This window comes from Polypterus senegalus, chromosome 12, assembly GCF_016835505.1.
Source record: "Polypterus senegalus isolate Bchr_013 chromosome 12, ASM1683550v1, whole genome shotgun sequence".
Taxonomy (NCBI): Eukaryota; Metazoa; Chordata; class Cladistia; order Polypteriformes; family Polypteridae; genus Polypterus; species Polypterus senegalus.
The window spans coordinates 75,770,779-75,794,486 of record NC_053165.1 but is presented as its reverse complement, the minus strand read 5'-3'; positions in this window follow the sequence as shown (position 1 = coordinate 75,794,486).

The following is a 23,708-nucleotide window of genomic DNA, read 5'->3' as shown; positions in this document are numbered from 1 at the left end:
CATACAAGATGTCGGTGGTGCACCCCTAGTTGCCCAGCGCACACATAACCATTAGTTCTCTTCAGTCTAAGTGTGCACTATTTAAATCATATAGTGCCTTTCAAAGTGAAATGGCCCAAAGCAAGTCTTTTCCAGCTGCAGATCAACTCAACAACAGCACAGCATAGCCTGGTGATGGGCTTTTTCCTGATGATACCAAAGCTGGTTTGTCTTTCACTCTCACAATTTGACATCAGCCCACTGCTGGAGGAAATTCCATGGCCGTTCCTTCCCCAGCCTCAGCTCCTACTTTTTCCAAGGAAGTCAATGAGGCGGACAGCTCGTCCAGTTTCCCAATGAGCCTGTCCACTTCACACTTGGCCACTCCTGCCTTTCTGGCTATTCACTCGCTGACTCTCTATTCTGATCTGGTGCCCTTTTGACCCAAGAGTCACCACCCACCTGACAATTCAGCTAAGGTCATGTGACCTCTTTTGGGGGTCTCAGGGCTGGAGCAGCTTATTGTATTCCAGAACACTGAGGTGAACCCAAGTGGAATGGCACAGACACCAGTGTATGGTGAAGCTCTTTATGAGGGAACACATACTTAATGAACAGACTTCATGCCAGTCAGTGAAGGCAGTGCCCAAGGTGGGCAGCAGTGTGACTTCCCCCTTCAGATCCTGGGTACACACAGCCACTGTGTTTGTGCCAACTGCACCCTTTACTGAGACAATCCTAACCTCCCCGGTGCTAGCATTACAAAAGTCCATAAATGAGGGGGTACAGCAGCCTCTCTTAACTCTGGGTATCTGAACTATAAGGACCCCTATAACAGTATTAATATTGTCCCATGTAATGAAATGCACCAACATGCAACATGACAACATGATGAGGAATGCATCAAAATTCAAATATCTGATGTCAGACAGAAGGGCTGGGTGAGTGCCTTGTTGGGGAAGCAGAAACAGAGATGGTTACTAAATCAGACCACTTTATGCTTCCCACCATGGAAAACCAAACTGCTGGTGCCCCCCAATGATGACTGCTAACCTTGCCCCTTCAAATCAGATGAGATATAAAGACAATGGTGATCACGAGATATAAAGACAATGGTGATCAGAAGTAGGTGTCACCTGACAGATTACCATCCACAAAGAAGGACCTCGGCTACTGTGCATGTGACGCCATTGTGCTCGCCTCGACTTTCACCTGTTAAATGGGGTATGTATCATTATATAGTGCCTTTCATGTCTATTATCTGTGTAAAATCAAATGAGAATAAGCTGGCAGCCCAAGAGCACGGTGCTCTTGACATAAGTGTTACACAAGTGTGTTATCCAGCACTGGAGTGAAATAAGACTTGATGGCAGTCTTCATATTGAAGGAGATATCCAAGACACCAGGCCACACCTAAACCTGAGCTACACTTTAAACCTTCATGCCAAACTCTTAAAGCAAGTGGGGCCGGCTGACTGGGCCACATTTTCTGTCACCATCTTGGACCCCATCTGTCCATAAGGCCCATCATGGTGCTTTTCCAAGTCATTTTTCTTACCAGTTGTCTTCAGACCTACTTGCGTGTCTCCTCACAATAGCTAACAATACAATTCAAAAATCAATGAAAGCATACGCAGCATACAATGATATAAGATATGTGCTTGGGAGTATCATATAAAAATATATTTACACTGTATATATAATACATGACTGACCGTTAGGGATGGGCGGACCTCGCTCGATGGTCACTTGAGCCTGCTGTTGAACACAAATCCCTTTCACTTGAGCCGCTTCATGCTCCATCATTTATAATAATGGGGGAATCACTGGAGCAGAAGAGGCGCCGTGAAGAACACAAAGGCGTTGAGTGCTGGGGAGGCACCCTTGCATGTAGGCCATTCACGACAAAGCAGTTTAATCAGCATGAGGGGCACGGCTGCATTACTATGAAGATTTATGATGATAACGGTGTCCTTTTTTATCATTCCGGCTTGCCACATTCCACTTGCATGTTAGGCTGTTGATCAGCCATCAGAATGGCAGAGGTTTTCTTGAAACGATGAGAAGTCACCAGTCCACCAAGTGACAGTGCAACCTTTGATAAGCCTTCATCATTTCTTGATTGCCTAATTAAACATAAAGCAGCCACCCATCTTTCAAAGTCATTAACCAGCTCAGGTTTACGGGTCATAGATAAGACAGCAGTCCATCACTAGACCCAGTCGCTCAAGGCTGGTTAACCTGACATGGCAACTCGCACAGTCTCTGAACTGGGATTGAACCCAGGTGTGCCTGGAGATGTGAGGGAGTAGCACTAACCACTGCGCCACCACACTGCCCAACACAAATCAACATTAAACAGAAAAAACATGTAAAGCAAGAAGAAGCAAGACAGACGGATGATAATGGTTTGTGTCGGCCTTCAACTCAAACACAGAGAGACTACAGGGGACAATTGTTATGTAGGACAGCTTCCCAGAAGAGACAGTGTCCCATTCCTTGAGAGACAGGTCTGCCACACCTTTCTAACCAGTGCAGTACAGCCGTGCACAGTAGTGACATCCACGTGGCCCTGTCCAGCTTGAACAGCTTAGTTACAAGTCGGGGTTGGCATTATGAGCACCCCTGCATTTTTGGGAGACTTCTTGGACCAAAATTTGATCATCAGAAAATTTCAAAAGATGTCTAAAGTTATTAAAAAAAAAAACAAAAAGGCGTCTGTTCAACACTGTAGAGAATGAATGTGTGATCTGGCTGGAATTCAAGGCCTGCTTCTCTAGTACATGTCCATGATGGTGGCCTCCAAGTGCTTCTCATCACCATCTTGAGGCTCCTTGCTCCTATCTGCTCAGCTCCTGAACATCTGCGAGATTCCTTTTCCCAACAGCACATTCCAGCTCTTTCCAAAGATTTTCAGTTGAATTAAGATCAGGACTCCTTGCTGGTCAGTCCATTTTTGCTTTTGTCACTATTATCAATGTCCCATTCGATGACCACCAAGCTTTGACCCACACCTTGTTTTCTGACACTGTAGAACATTCAGCTCTAAGATGCTCTGTCATTCCTCAGAATTCATGGTTGCATTATTATATTCAAGGCCCGCTGGTTCTGAGTATCATCACAACATTATGGACCCTCCACCATATCTGACTGAAGGTCATTTGGCTCGTGTTTTCTTTCTAAGCTTCGTTTTGTCGCTGGTCTGCAATCTCAAAGAGCTCCATTTTGGCTTTGTCACTCCAAAAAACATTTTCACAGAAGAATTTTGCTTCCTCAATGTCAGTATTGGACTTTTTATGACTAGAAGTTCCTCCTTGGTTCCAAAAGCCCTTCCTAGTATGCCATATGGGTTGTGCTGGTGCCAGGTTATTTTGCACCCTAGGCCAAGCTTATTAGTGTGCCAACCGACTGTTTTGTAGCTAATCTGTGTGGCTGGGTTTTACTCCACCTTATGATCTGCGCCCCAAATGAATGCCTAATTCGCCTCAATGGTCATTTCAGCCCTGCATATGGAACAGGCTGAACTCTTCACGCCACATCTCTCCTGTAAGCTTTAAGCTCCTTGGATGTTCTTCTTCAACAATTTGCTCTTTCAAAATCTTCTTTGCTCAGCATGTCCTGTGAGGTTTTTCCATAAGTGGCAAAGTTCTTATTAACCTTGTGGACTGTGGAGGTTTCTGGTAGGTGGTCTGTACCCTTTAGGTAATAGTCATCTTCTGAAGGGTCTCAGACAGGTTTCCCATCAGTAAAAAAAACAGGGAATGGAAGTGACCTTACATAAGCTGTAAAGGCATTATTCATTGGCTCATTCATGTCATGCGACTACTGGCTATTTCTTGCATTCAGGATGGATTTCACTGCAATGACAATCAAATGTTTTGAATGGCTCCTGAATTACATTATAGCATTGTTTTGCCTCCCATTTCCCACCTCTCCCTTGTTAATTGTGACCATTTGATATCTCATACGCTGCTCATTGCCAAAAACACAAGTGTCTACAGACCAGAGCTGGTTCACTGTCTGCTTTTTTCAGGAGATATTGGACAGGATAAAACTGAAATGCAGGGATGCCCACAGTGTTGACCACAACAGTATGGTAGCCTACAAGGATGTGCAAGAAACTTGGGAAACACTGAAAGGAGTCTGCTGAGAGAGTCGAAAGACTGGCACAACGCTGCATGGGTAGAAAAATGTGAGCAGCTGGGCTCAGACACGCCATTAGGTGGTACACCAGTCTCGTGAGAACAAGAGGGGTTCATGTCATAAAACCGGAGTAACAGTGGAAGTGCATTGGGCACAAAACTGCATAGAGTTGACCCCCCAGGGTTAGTGGTACTTTACAAGTAAAGGGAAAATTAACAGGGGATTAATGGGAAGGCAAAAGTGAACATCTGGCATAGACTGCAATCTTCGACAACAAGGGAAGTGCACAGCTTGACCTTAATATGTTTGACCCAGTGATGTCATGCACTGAAAATTTCCACTTGATCTTACGTGGCAACAGCATAGCAACCGTTAACAAATCACTCAAAGTGGTGGCTCTATAAGAAGAGCAACATGGCATTGCTGTTGAACATATCAAACATATCAAATCCAAGCCTAAAATGAAGCCTCATGTTTTAGAGACCAAGGGGAAAATAGAAGAAATCAAAAAACAAAAGTCAGACATGTCCAAGGTGTGCGGTACTCCACAGCAATGGTAAAAGTGATCATCGACATGGAGCAGTGAGGTATTTTAGGGGAAAGGCAAAAGCCAACACAGTGCGGGGTACTGTACATGTCTGTGTAAAGGTGAAAAGTGCCAGGTGTGCAGTACCTCAGAGCAAAGGACAGACACTCTAAAGGGGACATGTAAATCAACAAAGAGCAAAAAAGTCAAAGTCAGCACCAAGGGCGTGAAGGAAAGTGGAAAGTACAGCCAACAGCGGGGAAGCGAAAGGGGTGCTTTACAAAGAAGGGGAACGCAAAGCTCTGCAAAACTGTACAAACTACACTTCACTGTCATAACATTTGTACAAACTGATTGTGTCTTAATGCCCATCTATATATGTTGAGCTGTTTTGGTGACATCATCTCAGCCCCATTTTCTGAATGGGTCATTGGCAATGGCACTGTTGCACATTACATGATCAGACATCGGTACGTATGAAGTGATGCCACCATCACAGAACTGAAACCGAGTTGAATCCAATGGTCGAGGATCATTTCAAGATGTTTTCCTCCAGGGAGTCACTGGTGGTCCCACATGGGATACCTTTCAGGAACTTTCTGGAGTTTACATCCTTAGGGTGTAGCATCAGAGCTGTAAAATCATGAGGGGAGTTATTAGGGTGTGTCTGCTGTCACAGTGGGGGCACCACTGGATGCTGGTGGATAGTCAAGATACTACCTTATGTAGAAAAGAGTACATCTCACCAAAAATAGACGAAAAAATAAATCAGGAGTGGCACCTCGGAGGCCTTCTGTCATGATTTGGGCTTGTTTCAGTTGTGTTTCCTGCATTATGCTCATTATTCTGCTTTATCTTTCTGGCATTTTGAACAAGTGTTATGTTAGGATTACCACAGTGCCATTTTGGATGAGTTTGCATTGTGGTGTTGCTATTCCGTTTGTAATAATGACATCCCTTGGAGGTCACTTGTTTGGACGATGTTGTGAAGTTTTATATCATTGCATTTTTTCCCAACTTAAGATGGTGGTGTATTTGAACACCAAATTTAATATTTACAAATATTTTTTATAGAAGAAATGGGGAAAGGCAATCTCAACCAGGGACCTTTTGCCTTTGATTTTTGGATTACATTTTGTGAATTTAGGTACTTGGTCTTTCTTATCTTTTTAGCTTTTTGACCCCATGCCCATCCTAAAGCCATTTTTTATCTCTCCTCTTTTTAAACATTTTTTCACGTCTCTTCTTTCTGCGTTTGCTACAATAACCATAACACCTTCAGGTTTGGATTTCAAAAACGATGTAAGAATAGGACATTTTGATGATTTGAGGTATTTCATCATTTTTGTCACCATATTGTTAAATGACTTTCAGTTTTTTTTACTGAGGAGAATCCATTTTTTACATTGCCATTCAGTTCTGTTTGAAGATTTACCATGCCTTTCTGTGACAGCATTTTGTAGGCATTGCATTTTTGTGGCAGTTTTGTTTGCCTGGACGAAAGGCTGTCCAAGATTATGGATTCAACAAAACCTCTCTGTAGTTACTTTGTGAATTAGGGTTACTGTTCCTTGCTCTTGACACTTAGACTATGGTTAAGTTTGGTGACATTGTGCTTTTGATCTCCCAGTGTGCCCTTTTGTTTTTTGGCCATGTCTCTTCTCTTTGTTCTGAACTCTGCCACATTTTGCCCATGTGGTAGAACAGAAATGTGGAGGCTGCGTCTTTCAGCTCTGACAACGCATGATGCAGCTCATCATTCCCCACTCTTAGGTGGGTGTGGCCACATGTCATAATAGTTGCCAAGTCCCATCATTATGCATACAAATGAGGACTGTTTATGAGTTGTGGCCACACCTATTTCCCAGCTGTCAACAGCTATCAGTTCAGAGGGCACTGGGCAGCACACACAGATTCCACTGCAGGCATCTTGAGAATCAAGTCGTTGAAGTTCCAGATGTTTTGCTCTAAAGCTTAGATTCTCAGTGTTGTATAGAAATGAGCACAAGGGGGGGCCATGAACTTTCTGAAGCGAGGACAGACTACCATGTAGGGATGACTGATCAATCACTTTTAATATTTCATGAGTTCCTTCTAATTGAACTTTCACAAACCAGAAGGCTGCGACTCAGCACACGGACTACGCCATAGGCTTTCCGTGGTGGAAGTACAAGAGGCCAGTTTATTAATGGCAGGCAGCCAGAACTTCAGGGCAGCCTTAACAGGGTATGTGTTTTCATCCCAGCCCTATTGATGCACATGCTCCTTTTTCATAAACAGAAGTTCTTTTTTTTCCCATTGCTGTCAAAACCTTCTACCTTTGCTGAATAAATAATGACACCTGTAGCGGACTCTGATGGGCTTTCCATCTCTGTCAGAAAGACATGCAAGGCCTGTTTAAGCTCAGATCGTGTATCTCCTTATCAAGCGTTGCCTTTGGTTGGTTTGTCAAAGCATATCAGCACAAACTCTGTGATCAACCTGGCTACAAGTGTCGCTCTTCAGGGGAGATTATGAAGAAGCTCAGCCTCCAGGTTTGAAGTGGAAGATGCATGGATGCCGTAAACACAAAGTCTCCTTGTGTGTAATTTGAAGCAACTGACAGCCATGGCCTTGAACTTATGTATCTGCACGCCACAAAATTGTGAGACAAGACGGATACCATGGGAAATGGTAAGATAACAGGTAAAACCATCATGAGATGAATGCTGCTGGTCTCCACATTGACTCGCACCTGAATAGTCTCAGTCATGATCCACATTCTCCATTCCTCCAAGCAGTCCCCAGATCCACTAAAGTCCATCACCCTGTTCTCTCTCCTCCCAAGATTAAGATGACCATCCAAACTACTCTTAGGCCTTCAGAACCCAGATCTTTAAAATGGTCCATCACTCTGCACAAGCTTGGATTTCTAGTTCGTCTTCTCGTAATTTCTGGTGTCAGTTTCTTATGCTGGATGTCAGTTGACTGTTGGCATTGTAATCCGGAGAGCTGCCCAGGTTCAGGTTGTGGATAAAAGACAATTTGAGGAAGTCATTGCAAGCCCCCATCCTATTTTTGATGGTCATCTTCATTTTAATATTTGGTTAGTCATTTGTGAAATATAAGTCCCATAGAAATTTGACCTGTCTGGTCTCAAGGCAGTGCATAAGTCTGTCCTCTGTTTCTCTTCGGCCATCTATTAGATTTTCTACCCTTTCTCTTAATATTGCTTCAGCAATTCAGGATTGGCTGGTGCTGGTCCAAGATTGAGCATAAAACATTTAGGGACCTCCTGGTCTCTCATGAGCCCACCACTAGGAGAAGGATCCATGGCAGAGTAGCCAGGTAGAAACAACTGGCCACCCATAAGAATGTAACCACACACCTCAAGAGTGACATAGTTCAGGGACAAAGACTTGTGCACAGGTGGGTCAGCGGTGGCTGGCAAGGTGTCCAGTTATGTCGACAGGAAATCAAATGCTGCAGTTCACAGACATGTTGATATTGCAGACTGGAGAGCATTTAGACCAGTGTTTCCCAAACTCGGTCCTGGGGACTCCCTTGTGGCTGCAGGTTTTTGTTCTAACCACATTCATAATCAGTGACAACACCTGATAACACTGATCTCATTTAATTAGCTGGTATTTTTTTTTCTTTTATTTGACATTCAGAAAAGCATAACAGGATGACTTTCACATTTATAAGGCATTTAGAAATATTTCTGCTTTTGCTACAGATTTAAAAGCTTAACTCTACTTTGTTGGTTTCATTATACTTTGCCCTTTCTCTGTGGAGTTTTCCCCCTTCGTTGTATCTTAATAATGACAATTAAAAATGAGCAGATCAGACACCCAGGCAAACAACATTGAATAATCAAAGGTTTAGCGTCAGACCCACTAATTAGTAACTACAGTAATGGATTAATTAAACAATTAGAACACCTAGAAAAGTAGAATGAAAATCAAGATGAAAATAATGTTAAAAAGAAAACAATACATTATTCACATATAACTGCTTGGTACATTTTTTTTTAGTAAACTTAGTTTTCTGATTTCTATATTGTTCCCTAAACACAGAACTTGGGAAATATCAGTTCACTTAATTAGCCCAGGAGTTCAATTAAAAACAAAAGCTGGTTGGGACAAAAACCTGCAGCCACAGGTGGTCCCCAAGACCGAGTTTGGGAAACACTGATTTAGACCAACACACCTCAGATTAACACAATCCTGTGGGGAGATGCGTGAGTGACGGTGTTTTGTTTTTTTATGGGCAATGAATCTTTGTGGATAGTTTTGTTTATATTTCCTATGTCCAGATAACTAGTTATCCAAGATTTCGGATTCAACAAAACCATTCCGCAGTTTTTTTTTGTTTGCGATTTAGTGGTCCTGGTTTCCATTCTTTGCCCTTGACACTTTGACTACAGTTATGTTTAGCGACTTTGTGCTTTTAATCTTTTGGCTTGCCCTTCCAACCAACCCAACCACGGCTCTTCTCCTGATCTCTTTGCCCTGAACTCTACCACATTCTCCCATTAGGCAGAACAGAAATGTGCTGGGTGCATCTTTCTGCTCTTACAATACACACTGCAGTTCAGAGATAAATACATATGGACTTATGGGTCAAAATTGGCTGGCATTGTGTCCAGTTATGTAAACAGGAAAGCAAATGTTGCAGGGATAAGCACAGGGAGAAATCCATCCCATGGTACTGTTGAGACACAATTTTGGGGATGCAGAACCAGGGCGACCCAACATCATTTTATGAGCCAGGAAGTGTCAGGCTAATTGTCCTGTGATGAATAATACCAGCTGGAAAAACCTGCTTATTAAGTCTGGTGGGCTATTCCTTTGTCACACTGGGCACATCAGGCTATTGCAGAACTTACTTTAATACATAAGTAAAACAAACATTAGAACACTCTAGACGAGAATGGGCCATTCAGCCCAACAAAGCTCGCCAGTCCTATCCACTTATTTCCTCCAATAAAACATCAAGTCGAGTTTTGAAAGTCCCTAAAGTCTTACTGTCTACCACACTACTTGGTAGCTTATTCCAAGTGTCTATCGTTCTTTGTGTAAAGAAAAACTTCCTAATGTTTGTACGAAATTTAACCTTAACAAGTTTCCAACGGTGTCCCTGTGTTCTTGATGAGCTCATTTTAAAATACCAGTCTCGATCCTCTGTACTAATTACCTTCATAATTTGAAACACTTCAATCATGTCCCCTCTTAATCTTCTTTTGCTTAAACTGTACAGGCTCAGCTCTTTTAATCTTTCCTCATAATTCAACCCCTGTAGCCCTGAATCAGCCTAGTCACTCTTCTCTGGACCTTTTCTAGCGCTGCTATGTCCTTTTGTAGCCTGGAGACCAAAACTGCACCCAGTACTCCAGATGAGGCCTCACCAGTGTGTTATAAAGTTTTTTACATTGGAGGTTATGCTCAGCATTATAAAGGTTGAGCATAACCTCCTGTGACTTGTACTCCCCACATCAAGGCGCTATATAACCTGACATTCTGTTAGCCTTCTTAATGGCTTCTGAACACTGTCAGGAAGTCGATAGCTTAGAGTCCACTGTGACTCCTAAATCCTTCTCATAAGATGTACTCTCGATTTTCTGACCGCCCATTGTGTATTCAAACCTAATATTTTTACTTCCTATGTGTGATTCTTTACATTTACTGACATTAAATTTCATCTGCCACAAATCTGCCCAAGCCTGTATGCTATCCAAGTCCTTCTGTAATGATATAACGGATTCCAAATTATCTGCTAATCCACCTTGTTGGTGTCATCTGCAAACTTAACCAGCTTGTTACTTATATTCCTATCTAAATCATTTATATATATTAAAAATAGCAGCGGCCCTAGCACTGACCCCTGCTGGTCACCACTCTTAACATCGGCCAGTTCTGATGAGGTTCCTCGCACCATCACCCTCTGCTTCCTGGGTCTGAGCCAATTTGGCACCCATCTAAAAACATCACCCTGAACTCCCACTTCGTTTAACTTGATGCCCACCCTCTCATGTGGCACCTTATCAAATGCTTTCTGAAAGTCCATATAAATATCATAAGCTCCACTTTGATCGTATCCTTTTGTTGCCTCCTCATAGAATTCCAACATGTTAGTAAAACACGACCTCCATCTTCTGAGCCCATGCTGACAGTTCCTAATAACTCCTGTCCTTGCCATGTGTTGCTTAATCTTATCCTTAATAATTCCTTCCATTAATTTTCCTGTAATGCATGTTTACTGGCCTATAGTTGCTCTGATCTGCCCTGTCACCCTTTTTATATGATGGGATGATATTTGCCATTTTCCAGTCCTTCAGAATCTCTCCCGTGCACAGTGACTTCCTAAAAATATGTGTCAAGGGTTTATATCTGTACTCACTAGCCTCCTTAAGAACATGAGGATAAATATTATCTGGGCCTGGTGATTTGTTTGATTTCATCTTATTTAATCTGAGCAGCTCTTCTCTCTCTACAATTTCCAAATCCCTCAGTACCTCCTTAGTAGTTGCGTTTACCTCTGGGAGGTTATCCACTTGCTCACTTGTAAACACCTCAGAAAAATGTAAGTTTAGGGCATCTGCTATTTCACTGTCTGTATCTTTTAATTCCCCTTTACTATTCCTGATGAACTTGACCTCCTCCTTGACTGTTCTTTTACTACTAAAATACTGAAAGAGTCTCTTAGTGTTTTATTTCGCCTTATCTGCTATATTCCTCTCCGACTGTCTTTTAGCCTCTCTGATATCCTTCTTAATGGTTGCCCTCATGTTCTCATACACTCTGTGATTCACTTTGCAGTCATTCGTCTTATATGCCTTAAAGCAGTTTTTTCCTTTGCAACTTCTTTTAAATCTTTATTAATCTAGTGTTTTTTCTTAGTTTCCTATTAATTCCAAATTTAGGTATGTATCTGTCCTGCATTACATGTAAAACATTTTTAAACCTGTTCCACTGCTCCTCGACTGTCTCCACACTTAAAAGCTTATCCCAGTATATCCTACTTAGACATTGTCGCATCTGCTCAAAATTAGCCCTACTAAAATTCAACTTATTATGTTGTGTTATTTGATTATTTGAGGAGTCCTTTACTAAACAGCTGAAGATTTGATCAAATTCACAAAAAAAAAAAGTGGAGAAGAAATAAAAATCACACAATGGGCCTAATACTTTACCACGGCATTGTTTGTTTAATGTTTCCCGAGCAGTGGCTTCTGTGAACGTTTCTTAAGTCACACACCTATTAAGTTTTGCCACTGCCAACTGATTTTGTTCATTTTTTTACATTTTTTCAGTTGTCGGTTTCTTAAAGTGATGTGTTTTAAATGCATTTGTAGTTTTTTTTTTTTTTGCTGTCATTTTGTGCACAAAGTTGCTTATGTTTGCTAAGTGCATGGTGCTTGACATTAATGCTACAATGGTATAAAAGGTCAGAGTCAAGCATTTTCTGGTTGTCCAAGATTACGGATACTGTAAATCTACAGTGCCGGTTCCTAGTAATTTAAGATTCCCAGTTTCTAAACTTTATTCTCAACTTCAGTTTAGTGTAGTGACTTTGACGTTTTGTATTTTTGATCTCAGGTCTTTAAGTTTTGACCACATCTCTTCTCCTGATCTGTTTCCCCACCTTCTGACAGAACAGTCACTCCTTCGCACTTTCATTTCTTTGCTTTTCAAGAAAATCCTGGCAGAATGGCTGACTGTTCTGCCACAGGAAGGTAATGTTGGTAGGCCACACAAACAAGTTAAAGGGCCCGGAAAATATAAGTAAAACATAAAATTAGCAAGTGTCAAAACTAGATGATCAATAGAATGATCATCAAAACCAGAAACTGTACTCAAATATCCTATGGACAATTCCAAAGACCAAAAGATTCTTAACTAATTGCACATGCAAATCTTTGAGAACGTCTGTAATCTTGGATGTCACTGGAAATGGGATGCAATGTCCAGAATACACAGGGGTACAAAAATGGCAATACAGTAGCAATAACAAATAACATTAATGAAAATCATTATGAAATATAAAGAGAAGAATCTGATATCAAAAAAAATATATGCAAAGTTACCTTAATCATGGTGCTTGGCATCTTCCTTCTTTCAGTCCATTGTACTTCGTCTATCCTGCTACATGTCCTCCATGCAGTGATCCATCCGCCTCCTCGTCTGAACACTTGCTGTCATGATCTTCCCATGTTAATGTTTATATTTTGACCAAAATATTTAAGATTTAGTAGTTTTTTTTCCTTCACTCCTATGCTATGAGACAGACAGTGAATACGAGTGAATGAGTTTATGTACGTACTGTGTACACGAACACCCTATGAACTCAGAGCTATGAGTCAGACAATTGAGAAAACACAAAACTACCTGAATTCTCTTGACTTGTGGTGTAACGCTGACCTTTCACCTTAGTCAATCGTATAAAATTACACTTGGAGCCAAATCAAATTCATTTGATGTGTTTAATTTGCACTTTATTTAAAAAATAAATGAACTTTCTCTGTAATTGTAACAAATCCACAGCGACATTGCGTTTCTCTGAATAGTCCGGCCTGATATTCACGGGAAAGCGCTGAAGCGGGGAAGTTAAACATCACAATCCAGAGTAGCGATAGCACCTGAGCACATTCGTTTAAATCTTTGCACCACAAATTAGTCATTCTTCTTACATTCGTGTCATTTTGTGTGCGGCTTCTGCGCCTGTTCTAGGCACATGAAGTCCTAGGAATTTAAAGCGGCTGGGCACACTTCATTTTTTTGTATTTTCACTGCAAATTCTTACCATAGTTTTGAAAAGGAATTTCTAGTCAGCCTGAACACATACCGCTTAGAATTAAGGCCAAAAAGTTCTATCTTGGTCTCATCAGACCAGAGAATCTTATTTCTCACCATCTCAGAGTCCTTCAGGTGTCTTTTAGCAAACTCCATGCGGGCTGTCATGTGTCTTGCCTCTCCTCAGTGTGTGGAGACAACCAGGCACTGCTCATGACTTATCCAATACAGTCTCTACAGTGAAGCATGGCGGTGGCAACATCATGCTGTGGGGGTGTTTTTCACCTGCAGGGACAGGACGACTGGTTGCAATCGAGGGAAAGATGAATGCGGCCAAGTACAGGGATATCCTGGACAAAAACCTTCTCCAGAGTGCTAAGGACCTCAGACTGGGCCAAAGGTTTTCCTTCCAACAAGACAATGACCCTAAGCACACAGCTAAAATAACGAAGGAGTGTCTTCACAACAACTCTGTGACTGTTCTTGAATGGCCCAGCCAGAGCCCTGACTTAAACCCACTTGAGCATCACTGGAGATACCTAAAAATGACTGTCCACCAACGTTTACCATCCAACCTGACAGAACTGGAGAGGATCTGCAAGGAGGAATGGCAGAGGATCCCCAAATCCAGGTGTGAAAAACTTGCTGCATCTTTCCCAAGACGACTCCTGGCTGTATTAGCTCAAAAGGGTCCTTCTATTAAATACTGAGCAAAGGGTCTGAATACTTAGGACCATGTGATATTTCAGTTTTTCTTTTTTAATAAATCTGCAACAATTTGAAAAATTCTTTTTATTGTCTGTCAATATGGGGTGCTGTGTGTACATTAATGAGGGAAAACATAATTTAAATGAGTTTAGCAAATGGCTGCAATATAACAAAGAGTGAAAAATTGAAGGGGGTCTGAATACTTTCCATACCCACTGTACCTATACTTAGCAGCCCATATTCACAAAGAAAAGCTTCATTGGTGAACAAGTAGAGGCTGAGCAGCAAGTTACGGAATATGGAATTAAACAGGAAAACTTTAATGGCCAGGCAGAATTTTCAAGATGAGGCAGGTGAGTAACAAAACCCATCTATAGAAAGCTTGCACCATCACTCGTTCCACCCGGGGCCATTTGGTGCAAGACCAGCATCAGCAACATATGGCGCGTCGATATCTCAGAATGGAGGAGAAAGAATTTAGAGCAACTGAAATCAGAATTACAAGATGCCATAGAGGGGTGCATGAGTGACGGATTAGAAATGAACTCGACGGTTTGGACTCTCCCACATCGCCGGCCTTGAGCAGAGATAGGAAGCGAGTGTGAATCATCGGCGCTCTTCTCGCCTGTCAGGTGTGCGGTGCTGAAAACGATTGCCAACTTTTCTTTCCCTTTCCTTTTTTTCTTTCCCCTCACCTATCTTACCGAGGATCAAACACAATGGTGTAAAAAGACACAAGTTGAAAGCAGGCACTTTCCTCCAAACTCCCTGTCACTTATCTCTGCTTTCTGAACAATGTCTTTCTTTCGCCTCGTTTTTTCAGATATTTATGAATAAATGCATTAGTTATTTCTGTATCTGCTGTTCTTTGCTCCTTTGTTCCTTTTGTCTTTGTAAATATTCTCTTTTGTAGGTGGATTTTACAGCCGTACCGATATTAAATATGCAGTGCAATTCTGGAAGAGCACATTTTTGACACTTTGTCGTTGTTTGTCTTGTTTCTGAGAGATGATGCCAGCTCTGCCTATGCAGTCAGTGGCCTGTCAAAAGTTGGCGGTGGCTCCGTGGACGTGCTGTGGCTCACAAATGTGGAGCTTCACGCTAGGTGCTATGGCCCCGATTCTCCTTGGGTGGTCAAGTCACATTTAAACTGCCTTGGATGCTTTCTGCCTTGCATCCTATGACACTTTAGCTACATTAGCTACATAATCCAACAGCCCCAAGTTCAAGTTCCCCCTACTGCCATTTCAGGACAGGTGAGCAACTGACAGGGGACCTCACCCTGAATAAACTCATTAGCATCAACAACAGAAACTCAAAATGGTCTAAATAAAAATGTGTTTGCAACCAAGGCAACTATGGCCAATTGCATCCCAATCTGAATCAAAATGGGGCTCCGTAAACAGGGTGGCCATCCTACCTGAAGGACTTGGACAGAAAATTCACAGAAATCACTGCTTGCTAGTGTCAGAAAGCCCTCTTCCTTCTAGAAGTTACCAATGAAACAGTAGATCTTTCATAAATTACAAACCAGGACTACTCCATTTAATTTGAACAGAAGAAATAAACAGTGACACCAGTAAAAATCAAGAGGCTCAGCCAGTGCGCTGAAGCAGGTGTCTATGTGATTGTACATACAGGGAGGGATTCAAAAAATTCCTGGATTTAGCTAGTAGCACAGGAGTAGGGTGTTGTTCTCGAGTATGCCGGTAAGTATAAGTAAACTGTAAGCCTACGGTCTGGGTAATCAGTCCCCCGAGCTGCATCGTGCCGAGCTGACCGTGTTTGAAATTCTGACATTCATTCAACGATCATGCATATGATTTGCTGGCAATTTTCTTTCTCCAAGCCATCATAGCATATTTTTAACAGGCAATGGCAATCAAGTTTTTTTGACACTGACAGTCTATTTCATAAAGAGAGTTTGTTCCCTGTGGGCAGACTGTTAATTAGTGAAATTACATTGAATTGCTGTCCAAAAACTGGATTTTGCACCTTCATGGCACCCCTGCAATTCAGCATTGTCAGTCAAAGAGTTTTTGACCCAAAGCAATGTGGTTGTTGCTTCACACCCCTTACAATCGGCCGCTCTTGCTCCCTTTGATTTCTTTGTGTTCCTGAAATTAAAATTGTGACTAAAGAGAAGATGTGCTATCACAGAAGAAAAAAAAACAAACAAAAAAAAAAACATAGGTGGCTCTAGACACAGTACAAAAGATGGGTACAGAAAATGTTATCAGGAATGAAAGCAGCACTGGGACGACAGCATTGTATCTCAAAGTGAGGATTCTGAAGTCAATTAAAATGGAAATTGGTGGAAGTTTTAGAATAAAGCTTCTTTTTGTTGTTGGTTTTTAACAATTCCAGGGTTCATCAGTGGAGCACCTTATATTAGCTTGACAGGGGCAAAGCTCGTCCTCTTAAATGGCTTCTCTTTCCTTAAAACCACGCTCTCAGCCACCAACATCCATATCCTGTCATCAGAAGTGACCAAATAACTAAGCACAGCCTGACTGAGGTGCAGTAGCAGAAGCTCTTGAATAGCATTTGTGGAACATCAGCTGCAGCTTGGATTGACATACACAGAGACGCCAGCCAGTGTTATACTGTGAGGAGTCGAGTAGTGACCAAAAAGGTGACATTTAAATGCTTAACAGAAGTTCTAAAAGTAGCCTTTATTAGAAGGACATGGCAGTCATGGTAGACTGGTCATCATCTACATCCAGACAGGGCAGAAGCCATCAAGAAGGCTAACAGGATGGTTGCATGGGATTTATATTGTCATTACTATCACATGTAGCACCTTCAGCATGGAAAGACACTATATAAATAAAATGTATAATTATTACATGTACAGAGTTCTGTGATGTTGGGTTATATAGCACCCTGACTTAAGACCAAAACACATGAAGGAAGTGACCAAGTCAGTATGGTGGAAAGTAAGGCTGTGAGGAACCTTCAAAACTCAACTTGGGTGAGTAGGTCTAGTGAGCTTTGTTAGGCTGAACAGCCTATTGTTGTCACAATTGCTCTAATAAGCCACAACACCAAAACGTTAACCTGAAATTAGAGTTCAGAATAAAATGATCAAAAACAGAGAGATACAAACAAAAAATTATAATTAAAAAGAGGACCCTTCACAACCACAAAAAGTATGTGACGTTAATATGGCCGCCAGTCACATGGTCCAGTGAGGCAGTGTGGTGCAGGTAGTTAGTATGGTGATACAGTGCTTCTTCTGTCCACATTTTTTCTGGTACACCGTATTGATCCCTAAGGGCACAATTTAACCAACACTAATTCAGAACTGCTGCATTTACTCTAACTTTAACATTTTATAGTTTGTAGTGATCAGCGCATTTGACTTCCTAGCATGTTAACCTTTATTCCCATCCATGGCCCTCGGTTCTGCTCGTCCCTTTTTTTGTAAAATTTACGTTTTGGTCCTTTGTTTTGTGGAAGACCTGAGCGTAAACCACAGACTCAAAGAATGACATGAAAGGGAGGGCAGACTGGAGACAACACACAGCTTGTATTCTCGAGCACAGGAGACTGCAGGGAGACCTCATCCAAGTCTTCAAAATCCTCAAAGGCATAAAGCAGAGCCAGCAGAATTCTTTCAGCTGGACAATAAATCAGTTACGCGATGACACCTAGTGGTGACCAATTCAAGTGTATTTAGGACTAAAGCCAGCAGGGTCTTCTTTACACAGAGAGGACCACAACACAGAGATGAAGCATAAACCGTGACAAGCTTGAAGAAGGTTCTGGATGAGATACTGGGACAGCAAATATCATATCTATCAGTTAATCCATTTCCAAGATTCAATGGCACCTGGCACCAGAATAGACAGTCATGTAAGGAGCTACTGTGCCATTTTCCCGAAAGAAGCTGTCAAAAATGAACCTCCATTCTGTAATACCGAAATCTGCTTGCTTGGCCTGAAGGAGCAAACAGCCACAAAGTGTCACACATGTCCACTGAACCTCAAGGTCAAGTGATGACATTTTGTAGCCCCCTTACTGGTTTTTAAAGTAGTCATGTCCCACCTTAATGAGCTATTCCACTTAAAACAGAGCACCAAATGTCAGATAGGTACACCAAACCACAGCATAGGCTGAATTCCTCCATGCTGGCACTGAACTCTAGTGACTGGGACAGGCACATTTCATCACCCTAGAAAGACCCATAGTAGCTGCTTGGAGAATTAGCAAGATGCTTCACCTTATACAATACCAAGCAATGGGACAGGAACTGTTATTTTGGGAGAAGGACTGAATTCAACTATTGGGTACATGAAGGATAGGAACACAACATGCACAAGTTGCACCTTTGAAGACAAACCCCAGTGATGTCAGAAATGACAGGTCATGCTGGGCAGAAAGTGTGGGGTTGAAAAGGCTTCGAAGAGCCAATGGCAATCGAGTTGTCAGGTTCGAGACAAGGGGCATCAGAGCCAGCTCTTCCTCCTTGTCCTTCTCACCAAGTGTCAGGCTATCTGGTTTCCACCTCATTGAGAATGCATGGCCAGACAAAGCTACAAGGACAAAGGCTCCTTTGTGAAAGAAGAATAAATTCCCTGCAGACGGGAACAATGCGGACGCCTCAGACCGTTCGCTGATTTCACTTTTACTGAATGGGCGGCGCGGGCTGATGTTTAAGTGTCTCGCTGTCCTCCCTGGGAAATCCCAGATTGAATGTTGCCCCTGCAATGCCACAAGCATCAAAGCTGAATTCAATCTGGTAATCGGAGGAAAAAGCCCCTCACCCCATGACAGCAGAAGCCCCAAAGGGAAAGCGCCTTTTATAGTGAGCCATTTACTGCTGTCTCACAGTAAAGACACCAGGGTGTGTGTTCCAGGTGTTCCCTGCACGGTATTTGCACGTTCTCCTTGTGGCTACGTGGGTTTCCTCCCATAGTCCAAAGCCATGCAGGTTAGGTGAACTGGTGATGCTAAACTGGCCCGAACGTGTATTTGTTCTGCGATGGTCTTGCACCCCATACTAGATGGGATAGGAATCAAGCCCCCCAAAGACCTCCTGATCTGGATTGAACAGGTTAGAAAGTGACATGACATTTACTGCTCCAAAGCAGAAGGATGGAAGGAATATGAGGCCTACAACTGGCACAGGAGCATTGCTTACCTGCCCCACTACTCCCATGATGTAATTACCCATGTACTACCACAGGACATGTCTGGGAGTACCTGGCCACCAAAAACCACCACCAGTTTTGAGGTCCATGTGTGTAAGGTGCCTTATACTGGAAGAAGATAGCAGTAATATTACTGCTACTAGTAGTCAAGGAGTTAAGCCTCAAACTCATTTAGGACCAATAGTTAGTAAAGACCATGGGGACATTAATGGCAATGTATTCAGCTTACAGGTGTAGTCTGTGCCACCCATATTCACTCGTCTGGGTCATATGGTGAGTCTGCCCTATGACATGAAGGATACAGTATGACACCACCCCAATATGCTGGTAGATATAAAGCGGTCAGTGAGCTCTTCTCATGAGAATTCCAAATGGTCAATTAACGACCCAAGTAATCAAAAACAGCAGGAAAATGTTGGCAGTGCCCATTACTATGTCTCCATTCAGAGATCAGTATATTGAGCTCCAGTGTAAGCAGAGCCTGCTTGTTGACCAGTGTACGGAACTGACCATTGAAGGACAGACAAGGCAATTGCCTAGCAATGATCGAGGTTACATGTGAAGGGCCAGTCCACCAAGGCAGGGGTGGCGCCTTGTTATTTATGAACAGAATTACAAGCGGCTAAACAAACTGCACCTCATCTTGGGGTAGGAATTCTTATAAGGGGGAGTGAGCATGGCCTAAACCACCAGGTAACGTAAGGTAATGAAAATGTAGCGCCATGGTCATAGTGTGCCGACATCAGCAGGAGGAAATGTGCCAAAGGGTGCCTTGAGGTGCAGCCGGTACTATGGCACATGGTTACCATGGCACACTCATAAATATTTTCAGATATCCCACATGAAATGAAGAAGAATGCGTCACCACTTGCCGGCCGAATCTCACATTAGTGCCTGATGGCTCTGACGTGAATATCATAAAGCTGAATGTGCCGATTGGTTTCACTCAACAACATGCGCCTAATACCAAGACCTGGGTAACTGCATACACACAAACTGTCACAACAGCAGGGCGTGAATGAAGGGGATAGGCAGGCCATCACACCCACTACATGGGACTGCTACCCCCTCACCTGGGCACCACCGTGTACAGGATTCAGGTGCCTGGACCATGAAAGGAGCACAGACAGAGACAAGGCTAACCATTCATATAGCTGTAATGCAGTATGACACCCTTAATAGTAACTTAGTTAACTGTTAGGATAATTTTGTGCCTACTGTGCCCAAGAGGGCTACCCCCCAGACAATAACAGTTTTAACTCTTTCACAAAGTGGCCTTTCATTTTATATTTCTTTTGGAAACTGCTCAGCTGTTACCATTGTCTAAAGATCTGATTTGCCGATAAATGTAACTGTAGGGGGTAGTATTCCCGAAAGTCCTGTATTGCCCATATCAGCCACCCTACAAGTTTCACAATGGCATATTTGTGTCAGACCGACAAGTCCATGCCAGTTCTGCCACCTCTTCCCGGCGATGCCTTTTGTTAATTCCCTGGTTTCCGCTCTGGTTAGTAGCCCACATCCTAATGCTGATGCCGGGTGTCAGGCGGGACATCCTATCCAGTGGGCACGCCTCGGAACTGACCCTCTCCCAGTTCACGGAGGACACCAGAGAGAGCGAGTTAACTCCCAGCCGACAGATCAGCAGCCACGGTGGGTACAATGAGCTGGCTTCTCCAACAGTTTGCTGCATGGGCAGGCGTGGCTCCAGCTCAGCATTTCCTGCTTTGTGAGTCACGCTGCAGATGGAAAGCCGTCAGGAAGTGGTGGCCGCTGCCCGCTCCGGCTCTCACGCTAAGCTGCTGAGATAAGATGACACACGGACTGAGCACAAGCCCTTGTTGAGTGGCATTTGGTCCTTTGCCAGTTGTCTCAGCAGCCCTCAGGACAGGATCCCGCCCAGTTCTTCCTGCAACTCTTTTTTTTCTATCGCGAGGAGAATAGGGCCTGAAGAAAATGTGGCGAGCGCAGCTGGAATAAAAGGGCCAGTATGACACATGAAGTCCCACAAAGATGAGAGCACAAAATAATTAAGGAGGTGCATAATGACAAGAAAAGGGAGGACTGTATGCATGGGCAAGTAGCATACAAAGGGCACAGGTCCATTTACGAGGCCCCTTCCCCATGGCATGGGGCTGTCCCAGAGTTGGAACATCTCCCATTAAGAAAATAGAAGTGCAATCGTCACTCGTCACCAAGAGGTGAAAAGGTTTTAAGCCATCTGTCAAGCAGAGGAAAGCAGACTTCAGCAAGAGGCCACTGGCACAGGCACAGTGTGCATTTCCATCCCCCAGAATACAGGAAAGACACATGCGACTTGAGTTGGCTGCTGATCACGACTGAGAGACCACCTCCCTTAAAGCATCTGCAGCACCTCCTCTCCATCACTTGCCATCATTACGCCTTGCTACATGTCAAGTGATATATAAGCTTAGGTTGCAGCTCCAGCTTTTTGCTTTGAACTGTGACCTAGCCGAGGACTCAAAAGGCACTAAATAATTTGAGAACAGACAAGTATCAAGCCATGATGGAACCCAAGTGCTCATTCTGACAACCTGGTAGGAGTCTCTGATTGTTATTTTAAGTCAAGGAACCCAGTATTCAGCTACAAAAAACACCAAAATAAAGCAACACTAAAGAAACTTGGAAAGATCCAAAGGCGTTTGTAGTCGTGCGTTTGTGCAGGCCACTAGACTCTTGTATTTGACTTAGTGACACAGCATACGTGCCCATGTGGATACACCCTGGGCTAATGTGCCTCATGTAGACATTTGGTCACTGTGGAGTGCCAGCGAGTGTAATGGGGTGGAGACATAAAACACCAACACGACCACAGTTGTTCATGGACACTGCAAGAAACCATATACACACACAGAGGCAGGTTGCACCACATTTCTGAATGCCACAGATGGCGACATCCAGCACTACATCTAATCAGTAAGTTAGCACTTCACTTTCAAGTTCAAGGACGCAAAGGGACTTTTTGCCCCCTCCCTTTTTCCTGCTCACATTAAATCCATCAGATAATAATACATCTTGGGACGGGGTGTCCCATGTGTTGCCAGGGCTGCAAGCGATGGCCTGGGCATTCATTTCACTGCCTCTGGAAGTGACGGCAGACGTGAAATGTGCCGCAGTGACCGGGAGTGTGAGACTTAGCTGCCAGATGCCTGCTTGCTACGAGGCTCGGCTCGTGTGAATTAGAGGAGCCGCTTCTTACAGCCATCCATCTCTGGGCTGCTTGTGACAGGTGCAGCTTGGCATGTCAATATAAATATCCGCCGGCTAAAAATGAAGCTTGTCTATAGATGGAAGACATTCACAGATTCGCTCGTCTCATGTGTCATATCTGTCACAAGATCAAACCTTCACTCATTGTTTTCTCTTCAGTCTGCTCAAGTCTGGATCACAAGCAACTGCCCAAAAGGGACTGTCTATAATTAAAATGTGTGTTTGCTGGTGTCCGCTGCCACCCTGACCGCCGAGATCCCTGGGAGTTTGCCTATGGCCAGTGTCTCGTCTGGCATGGTGGCCTTTTTGTCATTCTATTTCTAGGCAGTGATGCCTAAAAGCGTGACTTGCACCCGCTACTGGCTTGCCACGTGAGCTCTTCAAGTTTCACATCACACACGTTCCTTACGGTTTTGCAAGCACCAGGGTGGACAACAGAGGTGAGAAGCAGGAGTCGGAGCACCAAGCCGGCCTGCGTGGTTATGGCCACAGGCGATGAAACAGCACTCGCTTCTGCCTCCACTGGCCACTACTGACTCGCCAGGCCACACGTGCCTGTGGCTAAGATTAGCACCCAGTGTCAGAACACATTAAGGATCAAAGGAACAAAGGAGGCTTGAGGAAGGCACAGTGTGAAGCAAGGCTCTGACACAGAGAGAGAGAGAGAGAGAGAGAGAGAGAGAGAGAGAGAGAGATAGAGTGTGTGTATGAATGTCAATGGGAGATATCTAGGATTATTTTAAAGAAATACAAATAAAATACAATTATGAAAGAACATCATAAGTGTGCATAAATAAATGTGTAACAAAGTCAATGTACTGCTTTCCATTTCTTCGTGTATTACTCAGTCATTTATTTTTTAATGACCCGAAATAGGTTTTGAAATTTAAAGTCTCACTTTCACTCATTAAGATGGGAGGGGCTCGGTGATTGGTTGAGCAATTCGGACAGACCCGCTCCTAGCAGCTTAACTTTAGAGAAATTGTGCAGTAACAGTAACTAAGCTCTATTATGGTCAGGAAAGATGTGAACCCAAGTGGCCACTTCTCCAGAAACAGTGATAGATAGACAGATAGATAAGGGGGCTTCCTATCCTGTAGTAATGCCACATCACTTTGCCCACACTATGGACTGAAGACTATGCACCGATCAAAACACTGCAGTTCCTAGAAACTGGCTTCTCAACTTTGG